The 17,319-nt window shown below is 47.3% G+C and overlaps 6 non-coding genes across 6 annotated transcripts; all 6 read left to right on the top strand.

The window, feature by feature from the left end:
* Positions 1 to 5,674: 5,674 nt before the first annotated feature.
* Positions 5,675 to 5,865, top strand: LOC130338031 (U2 spliceosomal RNA). The gene has a single exon (XR_008878807.1). It is a non-coding gene; the product is annotated as a U2 spliceosomal RNA (small nuclear RNA).
* Positions 5,866 to 7,958: 2,093 nt separating this feature from the next.
* On the top strand, positions 7,959 to 8,149 carry LOC130337945 (U2 spliceosomal RNA). Its single transcript, XR_008878746.1, has one exon. It is a non-coding gene; the product is annotated as a U2 spliceosomal RNA (small nuclear RNA).
* Positions 8,150 to 10,245: 2,096 nt separating this feature from the next.
* Positions 10,246 to 10,436, top strand: LOC130337957 (U2 spliceosomal RNA). The gene has a single exon (XR_008878757.1). It is a non-coding gene; the product is annotated as a U2 spliceosomal RNA (small nuclear RNA).
* Positions 10,437 to 12,525: 2,089 nt separating this feature from the next.
* LOC130337970 (U2 spliceosomal RNA) lies at positions 12,526 to 12,716 on the top strand. Its single transcript, XR_008878765.1, has one exon. It is a non-coding gene; the product is annotated as a U2 spliceosomal RNA (small nuclear RNA).
* Positions 12,717 to 14,806: 2,090 nt separating this feature from the next.
* On the top strand, positions 14,807 to 14,997 carry LOC130337982 (U2 spliceosomal RNA). Its single transcript, XR_008878767.1, has one exon. It is a non-coding gene; the product is annotated as a U2 spliceosomal RNA (small nuclear RNA).
* A 2,095-nt stretch (positions 14,998 to 17,092) lies between these two features.
* LOC130337988 (U2 spliceosomal RNA) lies at positions 17,093 to 17,283 on the top strand. Its single transcript, XR_008878768.1, has one exon. It is a non-coding gene; the product is annotated as a U2 spliceosomal RNA (small nuclear RNA).
* Positions 17,284 to 17,319: the final 36 nt, after the last annotated feature.

The raw sequence follows: 17,319 nt of genomic DNA on the forward strand, positions 1-17,319 counted from the left end.
AATTTAATCTTGAGTTGTTTACAGAGAGCCCTCCAGAATTTAGACACGAATTGGACGCCTCTATCCGAGACGATCTGCGTAGGCAACCCGTGAAGACGAAAAATGTGTACAAAAAATTGTTTAGCCAACTGAGGCGCTGAAGGAAGACCAGGAAGAGGGATGAAATGTGCCATTTTGGAGAATCGATCAACGACCACCCAAATAACAGTGTTGCCATGGGATGGGGGTAAGTCAGTAATAAAATCCATACCAATCAGAGACCAAGGCTGTTCGGGGACAGGCAGAGGATGAAGAAAACCAGCGGGCTTCTGGCGAGGAGTCTTATCCCGGGCACAGATAGTGCAGGCTCGCACAAAGTCCACCACATCAGTCTCTAGAGTCGTCCACCAATAGAAGCGAGAGATGAGTTGCACAGATTTCTTGATGCCCGCATGACCTGCGAGATGGGAGGAGTGACCCCATTTGAGGATTCCGAGGCGTTGGCGTGGAGAAACAAAGGTCTTTCCTGGAGGAGTTTGCCTGATGGAGGCTGGAGAAGTGGAAATCAGGCAGTCAGGAGGAATGATGTGTTGAGGAGAGAGTTCAACTTCAGAAGCATCTGAGGAACGAGAGAGAGCATCGGCCCTAATGTTCTTATCGGCAGGCCGAAAGTGAATTTCAAAATTAAATCGGGCAAAGAACAGAGACCACCTGGCCTGACGAGGATTCAGCCGTTGGGCAGACTGGAGGTAGGAGAGGTTCTTGTGATCGGTGTAAATAATAACTGGAAATCTTGATCCCTCCAGCAGATGCCTCCATTCCTCAAGTGCTAATTTAATGGCTAGAAGCTCTCGATCCCCGATGGAGTAGTTCCTCTCCGCCGGAGAGAAGGTCCTAGAAAAAAAAACACAAGTAACAGCATGCCCGGAAGAGTTTTTTTGTAGAAGGACAGCTCCAGCTCCCACTGAGGAGGCATCAACCTCCAATAGGAAGGGTTTAGATGGGTCAGGTCTGGAGAGCACGGGAGCCGAAGAAAAGGCAGACTTGAGCCGTTTAAAGGCGTCTTCCGCTTGAGGAGGCCAAGACTTGGGATCGGCATTTTTTTTGGTTAAAGCCACAATAGGAGCCACAACGGTAGAAAAATGTGGAATAAATTGCCTGTAATAATTGGCGAACCCCAAAAAACGTTGGATGGCACGGAGTCCGGAGGGGCGTGGCCAATCTAAGACGGCAGAGAGTTTGTCTGGATCCATTTGTAGTCCCTGGGCAGAGACCAAGTATCCTAGGAAAGGAAGAGATTGGCATTCAAACAGACATTTCTCTATTTTGGCATAGAGTTGATTGTCACGAAGTCTCTGAAGAACCATACGGACATGCTGGCGGTGTTCTTCTAGATTGGCAGAAAAAATCAGGATATCGTCCAGATATACAACAACACAGGAGTATAGGAGATCACGAAAAATTTCATTAACAAAGTCTTGGAAGACGGCAGGGGCGTTGCACAGGCCAAAGGGCATGACCAGATACTCAAAGTGTCCATCTCTGGTGTTAAATGCCGTTTTCCATTCATCCCCCTCTCTGATGCGGATGAGATTATAAGCACCTCTTAAGTCCAGTTTGGTAAAAATGTGGGCACCTTGGAGGCGATCAAAGAGTTCAGAGATGAGGGGTAGGGGGTAGCGGTTCTTAACCGTGATTTTATTAAGACCGCGGTAGTCAATGCAAGGACGTAGAGAGCCATCTTTTTTGGACACAAAGAAAAATCCGGCTCCGGCAGGAGAGGAGGATTTACGGATAAAGCCCTTTTTTAAATTTTCCTGGACGTATTCAGACATGGCAAGAGTCTCTGGGACGGACAGAGGATAGATTCTGCCCCGGGGTGGAGTAGTGCCCGGGAGGAGGTCAATAGGACAATCATAAGGCCTGTGAGGAGGTAGAGTCTCAGCTTGTTTTTTGCAAAAAACGTCCGCAAAGTCCATATAGGCCTTAGGGAGACCGGTTACAGGAGGAACCACAGAGTCACGGCAAGGGTTACTGGGAACCGGTTTTAGGCAGTCCTTGAAACAAGAGGGCCCCCAACTCCTGATCTCCCCAGTGGACCAATCCAGGGTTGGGGAATGGAGTTGAAGCCAGGGAAGTCCAAGGAGAATTTCAGAAGTGCAATTGGGGAGGACCAAAAGTTCAATCCTCTCGTGATGAGATCCGATGCACATTAGAAGGGGCTCCGTGCGGAAACGTATGGTACAGTCCAATCTTTCATTGTTTACACAATTGATGTAGAGGGGTCTGGCGAGACTGGTCACCGGGATGTTGAACTTGTTGACGAGAGAGGCCAAAATAAAATTTCCTGCAGATCCGGAGTCCAAGAAGGCCACAGCAGAGAAGGAGAAGGCAGAGGCAGACATCCGCACAGGCACAGTAAGACGTGGAGAAGCAGAGTAGACATCAAGGACTGTCTCACCTTTGTGCGGAGTCAGCGTACGTCTTTCCAGGCGGGGAGGACGGATAGGACAATCCTTCAGGAAGTGTTCGGTACTAGCACAGTACAGGCAGAGATTCTCCATGCGGTGTCGTGTCCTCTCTTGAGGTGTCAGGCGAGACCGGTCGACCTGCATAGCCTCCACGGCGGGAGGCACAGGAACAGATTGCAGGGGACCAGAGGAGAGAGGAGCCGGGGAGAAGAAACGCCTCGTGCGAACAGAGTCCATATCCTGGCGGAGCTCCTGACGCCTTTCGGAAAAACGCATGTCAATGCGAGTGGCTAGGTAAATGAGTTCATGTAGATTAGCAGGGATTTCTCGTGCGGCCAGAACATCTTTAATGTTGCTGGATAGGCCTTTTTTAAAGGTCGCGCAGAGTGCCTCATTATTCCAGGATAATTCTGAAGCAAGAGTACGGAATTGTACGGCATACTCGCCAACGGAAGAATTACCCTGGACCAGGTTCAACAGGGCAGTCTCAGCAGAAGAGGCTCGGGCAGGTTCCTCAAAGACACTTCGAATTTCCGAGAAGAAGGAGTGTACAGAGGCAGTGACGGGGTCATTGCGGTCCCAGAGCGGTGTGGCCCAAGACAGGGCTTTTCCAGACAGAAGGCTGACTACGAAAGCCACCTTAGACCTTTCAGTGGGGAACTGGTCCGACATCATCTCCAAGTGCAATGAACATTGGGAAAGAAAGCCACGGCAAAACTTAGAGTCCCCATCAAATTTATCCGGCAAGGATAGTCGTAGTCCAGAAGCGGCCACTCGCTGCGGAGGAGGTGCAGGAGCTGGCGGAGAAGATGATTGCTGGAGCTGTGGTAGTAACTGTTGTAGCATAACAGTCAGTTGAGACAGCTGTTGGCCTTGTTGCGCTATCTGTTGTGACTGCTGGGCGACCACCGTGGTGAGGTCAGCGACAACTGGCAGAGGAACTTCAGCGGGATCCATGGCCGGATCTACTGTCACGATGCCGGCTGGCAGGTAGTGGATCCTCTGTGCCAGAGAGGGATTGGCGTGGACCGTGCTAGTGGATCGGTTCTAAGTCACTACTGGTTTTCACCAGAGCCCGCCGCAAAGCGGGATGGTCTTGCTGCGGCGGTAGTGACCAGGTCGTATCCACTAGCAACGGCTCAACCTCTCTGGCTGCTGAAGATAGGCGCGGTACAAGGGAGTAGACAGAAGCAAGGTCGGACGTAGCAGAAGGTCGGGGCAGGCAGCAAGGATCGTAGTCAGGGGCAACGGCAGGAGGTCTGGAACACAGGCTAGGAACACACAAGGAAACGCTTTCACTGGCACGATGGCAACAAGATCCGGCGAGGGAGTGAAGGGGAAGTGAGGTGATATAGGGAAGTGCACAGGTGATAACACTAATTGGAACCACTGCGCCAATCAGCGGCGCAGTGGCCCTTTAAATCGCAAAGACCCGGCGCGCGCCGGGACAGGACAGACGGAGAGCGAGTCAGGTACGGGAGCCGGGATGCGCATCGCGAGCGGGCGCTACCCGCATCGCGAATCGCATCCCGGCTGGAGGCGGTATCGCAGCGCCCCGGGTCAGTGGAACTGACCGGAGCGCTGCAGTGAGAAGAGTGTAGCGAGCGCTCCGGGGAGGAGCGGGGACCCGGAGCGCTCGGCGTAACACTGTACATTGACCATGCATTGCTTCTGTGGTATTGCAAAGGCAAAGACAAATGCTTCCAGCCATCCATTGCACTAATGGATTGGTCATCAGCTGGCTGTCTATGTCCCGCATCAATATAGACCAAAGTACAGAGGGTTAGGCTATGCTATTGTGCACCTACCTGATGCATCAGAAGGTGCGAGGCCCTTGCTAAATTCTGTGCACAGACTTTGAGATCTATACTTTAGACTGTATCTAAACCTGCTCCAACATGGACTGACATTCTGGCCTACTTTCAGCCGATGCGACTTGTCTGTCGCTGAACAGTCGCTTTTTATGTATTCAGCACCTATGTATAATGTTGTAAAAATGCTCTAGAAGCTAAAGTCGCAGAAATGTCACACATATTTGGCCTGCAACTTTCTGTGCGACAAATTCAGACAGGAAAAATCAGTATAAATCCTTAGAAAATTATCCCCCAGTGTCTCCATCTGCTGGCGGTATTGAATAAGCATTGCTGCACTGATGGGGTATGCATTAGACGAAAAAAAAGAAGAAAAAGAAGAATAATACGCCCAGAAAAGAGGCGAAAAGGAGAAAAACGTAAAAAAACGTGAAAAAAAAGTAAGAGGAAGAGAAGGGAAAAAAAGGTGGAAATGGGTTTAAAAGTGATTTCGGCGGAGAAATATATATATATATATATATATATATATATATATATATACGCGCACACACACACATATATATAAACGTATTCTCCGTTGAGATATTGCAGCCGCTGCTGTGTCCAGGCCCAGGAGCCTTAGCACTGTGCTGTGATGTCACTCAATACCACTGACATCACTAGGTGTAAACAACATCTCTCCTTTGCTGTGTATGTGACTATGGAGCTGTTTGGTGATGTCGTCTATTATGGCCTTCATAGAAGCAACAGGAGATTGTTGCATCCATCTAGAACCCTCAGAACTACAGTGCTATGATGTCACTCACTTCCACAGGCCTTGCAGAGTGTAAACAACAACAACCCAGCTTTGTTGTGTATGTAACCATAGGGATTTGTGATGTCACCTAGAACCTTCACAGCAGCGACAGCTTTATGAGGAGCATCAGCACTGCTCTGCCTGAGCAGAACCATCACCGCCATAGGTTGTCAAATAACCCGGGTTTAACCCACACAGGTAAGTCCAATGGGGTGCAGGCATGTCCTCTATGCTTACAGCTTCCCGTGGGTGTTGGTTTGATACCGTTTGGGGACAGCCAAGGAGGCATCTGCAGGCAACAAAGGTAGGTGTGTGCTTGTGTGTGTGTTTCCTATGCAGATCCTAAGCCCAGTGTCACATGCAAGTAGGAGGAGTAAGAAGGGTTCCTGGCAAATCCGGGTTATGGATTGCATTTAAAAAGGCCCCGTGGGAGTGCAATGGGCCCCTGTCTTGCTGCTTAGCAATAATGGTATGGGTTTAGGTTCTGCTGTGTGTACTGGTGGTTGACTGCCCCCCAGCCCAGAGTGTGCATGGAAAATTGTCTGGCAGCCTCCCTGACAGCAAGCAGTGATAGTGCCCATGAAGGGCACCTTGTTGGGCCCGCCCCTTTCACGGTTATCGCTTCTCGGCCTTTTGGCTAAGATCAAGTGTAGTATCTGTTCTTATCAGTTTAATATCTGATACGTCCCCTATCTGGGGACCATATATTAAATGGATTTTTGAGAACGGGGGCCGATTTCGAAGCTTGCTTCCGTCGCCCTATGCATTGACCCGATATGGCAGTATCTTCGGGTACAGTGCACCACCCCCTTACAGGGTTAAAAAGAAAGATTCCTACTTTCATTGCTACCTGCTTGCTGGCTAGCCAGCTAGCCAGCCCTGTGGGCCTTGCTGCTGCTGCAGCCAAAAAACAAAAGGTGGTGCTGCTGCTGCTTCTGCTGCTTCTGCTTCTGCTTGTGTCTGGCCGCTGTTGGAGCGTCCAGGCACAGGACTTCTGCTGCTGCTGACTAAATGGCCTCCTTAATTGGATCATTTGAGTAGCCAGCACACCTGTGCAGGTAGGGCATGACATGATAGGCAGCTGCCTTGATAGCGGGTGGGTGCTGAATGTTCCTAATTGACAAAATAAGATTAATGCTTATGAAGAAATATAAAATCTCATCCCTTCCCCAATATCGCGCCACACCCCTACCCCTTAATTCCCTGGTTGAACTTGATGGACATATGTCTTTTTTCGACCGTACTAACTATGTAACTATGTAACATAACATGGGGGGGGGGGGTCTCCTGGCTGTTCACACAGGTGTGTCATTGCTGTACATTGACCATGCATTGCTTCTGTGGTATTGCAAAGGCAAAGACAAATGCTTCCAGCCATCCATTGCACTAATGGATTGGTCATCAGCTGGCTGTCTATGTCCCGCATCAATATAGACCAAAGTACAGAGGGTTAGGCTATGCTATTGTGCACCTACCTGATGCATCAGAAGGTGCGAGGCCCTTGCTAAATTCTGTGCACAGACTTTGAGATCTATACTTTAGACTGTATCTAAACCTGCTCCAACATGGACTGACATTCTGGCCTACTTTCAGCCGATGCGACTTGTCTGTCGCTGAACAGTCGCTTTTTATGTATTCAGCACCTATGTATAATGTTGTAAAAATGCTCTAGAAGCTAAAGTCGCAGAAATGTCACACATATTTGGCCTGCAACTTTCTGTGCGACAAATTCAGACAGGAAAAATCAGTATAAATCCTTTGAAAATTATCCCCCAGTGTCTCCATCTGCTGGCGGTATTGAATAAGCATTGCTGCACTGATGGGGTATGCATTAGACGAAAAAAAAGAAGAAAAAGAAGAATAATACGCCCAGAAAAGAGGCGAAAAGGAGAAAAACGTAAAAAAACTTGAAAAAAAAGTAAGAGGAAGAGAAGGGAAAAAAAGGTGGAAATGGGTTTAAAAGTGATTTCGGCGGAGAAATATATATATATATGTATATATATATATATATATATATATATATATATACGCGCACACACACACATATATATAAACGTATTCTCCGTTGAGATATTGCAGCCGCTGCTGTGTCCAGGCCCAGGAGCCTTAGCACTGTGCTGTGATGTCACTCAATACCACTGACATCACTAGGTGTAAACAACATCTCTCCTTTGCTGTGTATGTGACTATGGAGCTGTTTGGTGATGTCGTCTATTATGGCCTTCATAGAAGCAACAGGAGATTGTTGCATCCATCTAGAACCCTCAGAACTACAGTGCTATGATGTCACTCACTTCCACAGGCCTTGCAGAGTGTAAACAACAACAACCCAGCTTTGTTGTGTATGTAACCATAGGGATTTGTGATGTCACCTAGAACCTTCACAGCAGCGACAGCTTTATGAGGAGCATCAGCACTGCTCTGCCTGAGCAGAACCATCACCGCCATAGGTTGTCAAATAACCCGGGTTTAACCCACACAGGTAAGTCCAATGGGGTGCAGGCATGTCCTCTATGCTTACAGCTTCCCGTGGGTGTTGGTTTGATACCGTTTGGGGACAGCCAAGGAGGCATCTGCAGGCAACAAAGGTAGGTGTGTGCTTGTGTGTGTGTTTCCTATGCAGATCCTAAGCCCAGTGTCACATGCAAGTAGGAGGAGTAAGAAGGGTTCCTGGCAAATCCGGGTTATGGATTGCATTTAAAAAGGCCCCGTGGGAGTGCAATGGGCCCCTGTCTTGCTGCTTAGCAATAATGGTATGGGTTTAGGTTCTGCTGTGTGTACTGGTGGTTGACTGCCCCCCAGCCCAGAGTGTGCATGGAAAATTGTCTGGCAGCCTCCCTGACAGCAAGCAGTGATAGTGCCCATGAAGGGCACCTTGTTGGGCCCGCCCCTTTCACGGTTATCGCTTCTCGGCCTTTTGGCTAAGATCAAGTGTAGTATCTGTTCTTATCAGTTTAATATCTGATACGTCCCCTATCTGGGGACCATATATTAAATGGATTTTTGAGAACGGGGGCCGATTTCGAAGCTTGCTTCCGTCGCCCTATGCATTGACCCGATATGGCAGTATCTTCGGGTACAGTGCACCACCCCCTTACAGGGTTAAAAAGAAAGATTCCTACTTTCATTGCTACCTGCTTGCTGGCTAGCCAGCTAGCCAGCCCTGTGGGCCTTGCTGCTGCTGCAGCCAAAAAACAAAAGGTGGTGCTGCTGCTGCTGCTTCTGCTGCTTCTGCTTCTGCTTGTGTCTGGCCGCTGTTGGAGCGTCCAGGCACAGGACTTCTGCTGCTGCTGACTAAATGGCCTCCTTAATTGGATCATTTGAGTAGCCAGCACACCTGTGCAGGTAGGGCATGACATGATAGGCAGCTGCCTTGATAGCGGGTGGGTGCTGAATGTTCCTAATTGACAAAATAAGATTAATGCTTATGAAGAAATATAAAATCTCATCCCTTCCCCAATATCGCGCCACACCCCTACCCCTTAATTCCCTGGTTGAACTTGATGGACATATGTCTTTTTTCGACCGTACTAACTATGTAACTATGTAACATAACATGGGGGGGGGGGGGGGGTCTCCTGGCTGTTCACACAGGTGTGTCATTGCTGTACATTGACCATGCATTGCTTCTGTGGTATTGCAAAGGCAAAGACAAATGCTTCCAGCCATCCATTGCACTAATGGATTGGTCATCAGCTGGCTGTCTATGTCCCGCATCAATATAGACCAAAGTACAGAGGGTTAGGCTATGCTATTGTGCACCTACCTGATGCATCAGAAGGTGCGAGGCCCTTGCTAAATTCTGTGCACAGACTTTGAGATCTATACTTTAGACTGTATCTAAACCTGCTCCAACATGGACTGACATTCTGGCCTACTTTCAGCCGATGCGACTTGTCTGTCGCTGAACAGTCGCTTTTTATGTATTCAGCACCTATGTATAATGTTGTAAAAATGCTCTAGAAGCTAAAGTCGCAGAAATGTCACACATATTTGGCCTGCAACTTTCTGTGCGACAAATTCAGACAGGAAAAATCAGTATAAATCCTTAGAAAATTATCCCCCAGTGTCTCCATCTGCTGGCGGTATTGAATAAGCATTGCTGCACTGATGGGGTATGCATTAGACGAAAAAAAAGAAGAAAAAGAAGAATAATACGCCCAGAAAAGAGGCGAAAAGGAGAAAAACGTAAAAAAACTTGAAAAAAAAGTAAGAGGAAGAGAAGGGAAAAAAAGGTGGAAATGGGTTTAAAAGTGATTTCGGCGGAGAAATATATATATATATATATATATATATATATATATATATATATATACGCGCACACACACACATATATATAAACGTATTCTCCGTTGAGATATTGCAGCCGCTGCTGTGTCCAGGCCCAGGAGCCTTAGCACTGTGCTGTGATGTCACTCAATACCACTGACATCACTAGGTGTAAACAACATCTCTCCTTTGCTGTGTATGTGACTATGGAGCTGTTTGATGATGTCGTCTATTATGGCCTTCATAGAAGCAACAGGAGATTGTTGCATCCATCTAGAACCCTCAGAACTACAGTGCTATGATGTCACTCACTTCCACAGGCCTTGCAGAGTGTAAACAACAACAACCCAGCTTTGTTGTGTATGTAACCATAGGGATTTGTGATGTCACCTAGAACCTTCACAGCAGCGACAGCTTTATGAGGAGCATCAGCACTGCTCTGCCTGAGCAGAACCATCACCGCCATAGGTTGTCAAATAACCCGGGTTTAACCCACACAGGTAAGTCCAATGGGGTGCAGGCATGTCCTCTATGCTTACAGCTTCCCGTGGGTGTTGGTTTGATACCGTTTGGGGACAGCCAAGGAGGCATCTGCAGGCAACAAAGGTAGGTGTGTGCTTGTGTGTGTGTTTCCTATGCAGATCCTAAGCCCAGTGTCACATGCAAGTAGGAGGAGTAAGAAGGGTTCCTGGCAAATCCGGGTTATGGATTGCATTTAAAAAGGCCCCGTGGGAGTGCAATGGGCCCCTGTCTTGCTGCTTAGCAATAATGGTATGGGTTTAGGTTCTGCTGTGTGTACTGGTGGTTGACTGCCCCCCAGCCCAGAGTGTGCATGGAAAATTGTCTGGCAGCCTCCCTGACAGCAAGCAGTGATAGTGCCCATGAAGGGCACCTTGTTGGGCCCGCCCCTTTCACGGTTATCGCTTCTCGGCCTTTTGGCTAAGATCAAGTGTAGTATCTGTTCTTATCAGTTTAATATCTGATACGTCCCCTATCTGGGGACCATATATTAAATGGATTTTTGAGAACGGGGGCCGATTTCGAAGCTTGCTTCCGTCGCCCTATGCATTGACCCGATATGGCAGTATCTTCGGGTACAGTGCACCACCCCCTTACAGCGTTAAAAAGAAAGATTCCTACTTTCATTGCTACCTGCTTGCTGGCTAGCCAGCTAGCCAGCCCTGTGGGCCTTGCTGCTGCTGCAGCCAAAAAACAAAAGGTGGTGCTGCTGCTGCTTCTGCTGCTTCTGCTTCTGCTTGTGTCTGGCCGCTGTTGGAGCGTCCAGGCACAGGACTTCTGCTGCTGCTGACTAAATGGCCTCCTTAATTGGATCATTTGAGTAGCCAGCACACCTGTGCAGGTAGGGCATGACATGATAGGCAGCTGCCTTGATAGCGGGTGGGTGCTGAATGTTCCTAATTGACAAAATAAGATTAATGCTTATGAAGAAATATAAAATCTCATCCCTTCCCCAATATCGCGCCACACCCCTACCCCTTAATTCCCTGGTTGAACTTGATGGACATATGTCTTTTTTCGACCGTACTAACTATGTAACTATGTAACATAACATGGGGGGGGGGGGTCTCCTGGCTGTTCACACAGGTGTGTCATTGCTGTACATTGACCATGCATTGCTTCTGTGGTATTGCAAAGGCAAAGACAAATGCTTCCAGCCATCCATTGCACTAATGGATTGGTCATCAGCTGGCTGTCTATGTCCCGCATCAATATAGACCAAAGTACAGAGGGTTAGGCTATGCTATTGTGCACCTACCTGATGCATCAGAAGGTGCGAGGCCCTTGCTAAATTCTGTGCACAGACTTTGAGATCTATACTTTAGACTGTATCTAAACCTGCTCCAACATGGACTGACATTCTGGCCTACTTTCAGCCGATGCGACTTGTCTGTCGCTGAACAGTCGCTTTTTATGTATTCAGCACCTATGTATAATGTTGTAAAAATGCTCTAGAAGCTAAAGTCGCAGAAATGTCACACATATTTGGCCTGCAACTTTCTGTGCGACAAATTCAGACAGGAAAAATCAGTATAAATCCTTAGAAAATTATCCCCCAGTGTCTCCATCTGCTGGCGGTATTGAATAAGCATTGCTGCACTGATGGGGTATGCATTAGACGAAAAAAAAGAAGAAAAAGAAGAATAATATGCCCAGAAAAGAGGCGAAAAGGAGAAAAACGTAAAAAAACGTGAAAAAAAAGTAAGAGGAAGAGAAGGGAAAAAAAGGTGGAAATGGGTTTAAAAGTGATTTCGGCGGAGAAATATATATATATATATATATATATATATATATATATATATATATATACGCGCACACACACATATATATAAACGTATTCCCCGTTGAGATATTGCAGCCGCTGCTGTGTCCAGGCCCAGGAGCCTTAGCACTGTGCTGTGATGTCACTCAATACCACTGACATCACTAGGTGTAAACAACATCTCTCCTTTGCTGTGTATGTGACTATGGAGCTGTTTGGTGATGTCGTCTATTATGGCCTTCATAGAAGCAACAGGAGATTGTTGCATCCATCTAGAACCCTCAGAACTACAGTGCTATGATGTCACTCACTTCCACAGGCCTTGCAGAGTGTAAACAACAACAACCCAGCTTTGTTGTGTATGTAACCATAGGGATTTGTGATGTCACCTAGAACCTTCACAGCAGCGACAGCTTTATGAGGAGCATCAGCACTGCTCTGCCTGAGCAGAACCATCACCGCCATAGGTTGTCAAATAACCCGGGTTTAACCCACACAGGTAAGTCCAATGGGGTGCAGGCATGTCCTCTATGCTTACAGCTTCCCGTGGGTGTTGGTTTGATACCGTTTGGGGACAGCCAAGGAGGCATCTGCAGGCAACAAAGGTAGGTGTGTGCTTGTGTGTGTGTTTCCTATGCAGATCCTAAGCCCAGTGTCACATGCAAGTAGGAGGAGTAAGAAGGGTTCCTGGCAAATCCGGGTTATGGATTGCATTTAAAAAGGCCCCGTGGGAGTGCAATGGGCCCCTGTCTTGCTGCTTAGCAATAATGGTATGGGTTTAGGTTCTGCTGTGTGTACTGGTGGTTGACTGCCCCCCAGCCCAGAGTGTGCATGGAAAATTGTCTGGCAGCCTCCCTGACAGCAAGCAGTGATAGTGCCCATGAAGGGCACCTTGTTGGGCCCGCCCCTTTCACGGTTATCGCTTCTCGGCCTTTTGGCTAAGATCAAGTGTAGTATCTGTTCTTATCAGTTTAATATCTGATACGTCCCCTATCTGGGGACCATATATTAAATGGATTTTTGAGAACGGGGGCCGATTTCGAAGCTTGCTTCCGTCGCCCTATGCATTGACCCGATATGGCAGTATCTTCGGGTACAGTGCACCACCCCCTTACAGGGTTAAAAAGAAAGATTCCTACTTTCATTGCTACCTGCTTGCTGGCTAGCCAGCTAGCCAGCCCTGTGGGCCTTGCTGCTGCTGCAGCCAAAAAACAAAAGGTGGTGCTGCTGCTGCTTCTGCTGCTTCTGCTTCTGCTTGTGTCTGGCCGCTGTTGGAGCGTCCAGGCACAGGACTTCTGCTGCTGCTGACTAAATGGCCTCCTTAATTGGATCATTTGAGTAGCCAGCACACCTGTGCAGGTAGGGCATGACATGATAGGCAGCTGCCTTGATAGCGGGTGGGTGCTGAATGTTCCTAATTGACAAAATAAGATTAATGCTTATGAAGAAATATAAAATCTCATCCCTTCCCCAATATCGCGCCACACCCCTACCCCTTAATTCCCTGGTTGAACTTGATGGACATATGTCTTTTTTCGACCGTACTAACTATGTAACTATGTAACATAACATGGGGGGGGGGGTCTCCTGGCTGTTCACACAGGTGTGTCATTGCTGTACATTGACCATGCATTGCTTCTGTGGTATTGCAAAGGCAAAGACAAATGCTTCCAGCCATCCATTGCACTAATGGATTGGTCATCAGCTGGCTGTCTATGTCCCGCATCAATATAGACCAAAGTACAGAGGGTTAGGCTATGCTATTGTGCACCTACCTGATGCATCAGAAGGTGCGAGGCCCTTGCTAAATTCTGTGCACAGACTTTGAGATCTATACTTTAGACTGTATCTAAACCTGCTCCAACATGGATTGACATTCTGGCCTACTTTCAGCCGATGCGACTTGTCTGTCGCTGAACAGTCGCTTTTTATGTATTCAGCACCTATGTATAATGTTGTAAAAATGCTCTAGAAGCTAAAGTCGCAGAAATGTCACACATATTTGGCCTGCAACTTTCTGTGCGACAAATTCAGACAGGAAAAATCAGTATAAATCCTTAGAAAATTATCCCCCAGTGTCTCCATCTGCTGGCGGTATTGAATAAGCATTGCTGCACTGATGGGGTATGCATTAGACGAAAAAAAAGAAGAAAAAGAAGAATAATACGCCCAGAAAAGAGGCGAAAAGGAGAAAAACGTAAAAAAACGTGAAAAAAAAGTAAGAGGAAGAGAAGGGAAAAAAAGGTGGAAATGGGTTTAAAAGTGATTTCGGCGGAGAAATATATATATATATATATATATATATATATATATATATATATATATACGCGCACACACACACATATATATAAACGTATTCTCCGTTGAGATATTGCAGCCGCTGCTGTGTCCAGGCCCAGGAGCCTTAGCACTGTGCTGTGATGTCACTCAATACCACTGACATCACTAGGTGTAAACAACATCTCTCCTTTGCTGTGTATGTGACTATGGAGCTGTTTGGTGATGTCGTCTATTATGGCCTTCATAGAAGCAACAGGAGATTGTTGCATCCATCTAGAACCCTCAGAACTACAGTGCTATGATGTCACTCACTTCCACAGGCCTTGCAGAGTGTAAACAACAACAACCCAGCTTTGTTGTGTATGTAACCATAGGGATTTGTGATGTCACCTAGAACCTTCACAGCAGCGACAGCTTTATGAGGAGCATCAGCACTGCTCTGCCTGAGCAGAACCATCACCGCCATAGGTTGTCAAATAACCCGGGTTTAACCCACACAGGTAAGTCCAATGGGGTGCAGGCATGTCCTCTATGCTTACAGCTTCCCGTGGGTGTTGGTTTGATACCGTTTGGGGACAGCCAAGGAGGCATCTGCAGGCAACAAAGGTAGGTGTGTGCTTGTGTGTGTGTTTCCTATGCAGATCCTAAGCCCAGTGTCACATGCAAGTAGGAGGAGTAAGAAGGGTTCCTGGCAAATCCGGGTTATGGATTGCATTTAAAAAGGCCCCGTGGGAGTGCAATGGGCCCCTGTCTTGCTGCTTAGCAATAATGGTATGGGTTTAGGTTCTGCTGTGTGTACTGGTGGTTGACTGCCCCCCAGCCCAGAGTGTGCATGGAAAATTGTCTGGCAGCCTCCCTGACAGCAAGCAGTGATAGTGCCCATGAAGGGCACCTTGTTGGGCCCGCCCCTTTCACGGTTATCGCTTCTCGGCCTTTTGGCTAAGATCAAGTGTAGTATCTGTTCTTATCAGTTTAATATCTGATACGTCCCCTATCTGGGGACCATATATTAAATGGATTTTTGAGAACGGGGGCCGATTTCGAAGCTTGCTTCCGTCGCCCTATGCATTGACCCGATATGGCAGTATCTTCGGGTACAGTGCACCACCCCCTTACAGGGTTAAAAAGAAAGATTCCTACTTTCATTGCTACCTGCTTGCTGGCTAGCCAGCTAGCCAGCCCTGTGGGCCTTGCTGCTGCTGCAGCCAAAAAACAAAAGGTGGTGCTGCTGCTGCTTCTGCTGCTTCTGCGTCTGCTTGTGTCTGGCCGCTGTTGGAGCGTCCAGGCACAGGACTTCTGCTGCTGCTGACTAAATGGCCTCCTTAATTGGATCATTTGAGTAGCCAGCACACCTGTGCAGGTAGGGCATGACATGATAGGCAGCTGCCTTGATAGCGGGTGGGTGCTGAATGTTCCTAATTGACAAAATAAGATTAATGCTTATGAAGAAATATAAAATCTCATCCCTTCCCCAATATCGCGCCACACCCCTACCCCTTAATTCCCTGGTTGAACTTGATGGACATATGTCTTTTTTCGACCGTACTAACTATGTAACTATGTAACATAACATGGGGGGGGGGGGGGTCTCCTGGCTGTTCACACAGGTGTGTCATTGCTGTACATTGACCATGCATTGCTTCTGTGGTATTGCAAAGGCAAAGACAAATGCTTCCAGCCATCCATTGCACTAATGGATTGGTCATCAGCTGGCTGTCTATGTCCCGCATCAATATAGACCAAAGTACAGAGGGTTAGGCTATGCTATTGTGCACCTACCTGATGCATCAGAAGGTGCGAGGCCCTTGCTAAATTCTGTGCACAGACTTTGAGATCTATACTTTAGACTGTATCTAAACCTGCTCCAACATGGACTGACATTCTGGCCTACTTTCAGCCGATGCGACTTGTCTGTCGCTGAACAGTCGCTTTTTATGTATTCAGCACCTATGTATAATGTTGTAAAAATGCTCTAGAAGCTAAAGTCGCAGAAATGTCACACATATTTGGCCTGCAACTTTCTGTGCGACAAATTCAGACAGGAAAAATCAGTATAAATCCTTAGAAAATTATCCCCCAGTGTCTCCATCTGCTGGCGGTATTGAATAAGCATTGCTGCACTGATGGGGTATGCATTAGACGAAAAAAAAGAAGAAAAAGAAGAATAATACGCCCAGAAAAGAGGCGAAAAGGAGAAAAACGTAAAAAAACGTGAAAAAAAAGTAAGAGGAAGAGAAGGGAAAAAAAGGTGGAAATGGGTTTAAAAGTGATTTCGGCGGAGAAATATATATATATATATATATATATATATATATATATATATATATATATACGCGCACACACACACATATATATAAACGTATTTCCCGTTGAGATATTGCAGCCGCTGCTGTGTCCAGGCCCAGGAGCCTTAGCACTGTGCTGTGATGTCACTCAATACCACTGACATCACTAGGTGTAAACAACATCTCTCCTTTGCTGTGTATGTGACTATGGAGCTGTTTGGTGATGTCGTCTATTATGGCCTTCATAGAAGCAACAGGAGATTGTTGCATCCATCTAGAACCCTCAGAACTACAGTGCTATGATGTCACTCACTTCCACAGGCCTTGCAGAGTGTAAACAACAACAACCCAGCTTTGTTGTGTATGTAACCATAGGGATTTGTGATGTCACCTAGAACCTTCACAGCAGCGACAGCTTTATGAGGAGCATCAGCACTGCTCTGCCTGAGCAGAACCATCACCGCCATAGGTTGTCAAATAACCCGGGTTTAACCCACACAGGTAAGTCCAATGGGGTGCAGGCATGTCCTCTATGCTTACAGCTTCCCGTGGGTGTTGGTTTGATACCGTTTGGGGACAGCCAAGGAGGCATCTGCAGGCAACAAAGGTAGGTGTGTGCTTGTGTGTGTGTTTCCTATGCAGATCCTAAGCCCAGTGTCACATGCAAGTAGGAGGAGTAAGAAGGGTTCCTGGCAAATCCGGGTTATGGATTGCATTTAAAAAGGCCCCGTGGGAGTGCAATGGGCCCCTGTCTTGCTGCTTAGCAATAATGGTATGGGTTTAGGTTCTGCTGTGTGTACTGGTGGTTGACTGCCCCCCAGCCCAGAGTGTGCATGGAAAATTGTCTGGCAGCCTCCCTGACAGCAAGCAGTGATAGTGCCCATGAAGGGCACCTTGTTGGGCCCGCCCCTTTCACGGTTATCGCTTCTCGGCCTTTTGGCTAAGATCAAGTGTAGTATCTGTTCTTATCAGTTTAATATCTGATACGTCCCCTATCTGGGGACCATATATTAAATGGATTTTTGAGAACGGGGGCCGATTTCGAAGCTTGCTTCCGTCGCCCTATGCATTGACCCGATATGGCAGTATCTTCGGGTACAGTGCACCACCCCCTTACAGGGTTAAAAAGAAAGATTCCTACTTTCAT

The sequence above is a fragment of the Hyla sarda genome, unplaced genomic scaffold (genome assembly GCF_029499605.1).
Source record: "Hyla sarda isolate aHylSar1 unplaced genomic scaffold, aHylSar1.hap1 scaffold_511, whole genome shotgun sequence".
Taxonomy (NCBI): domain Eukaryota; kingdom Metazoa; phylum Chordata; class Amphibia; order Anura; family Hylidae; genus Hyla; species Hyla sarda.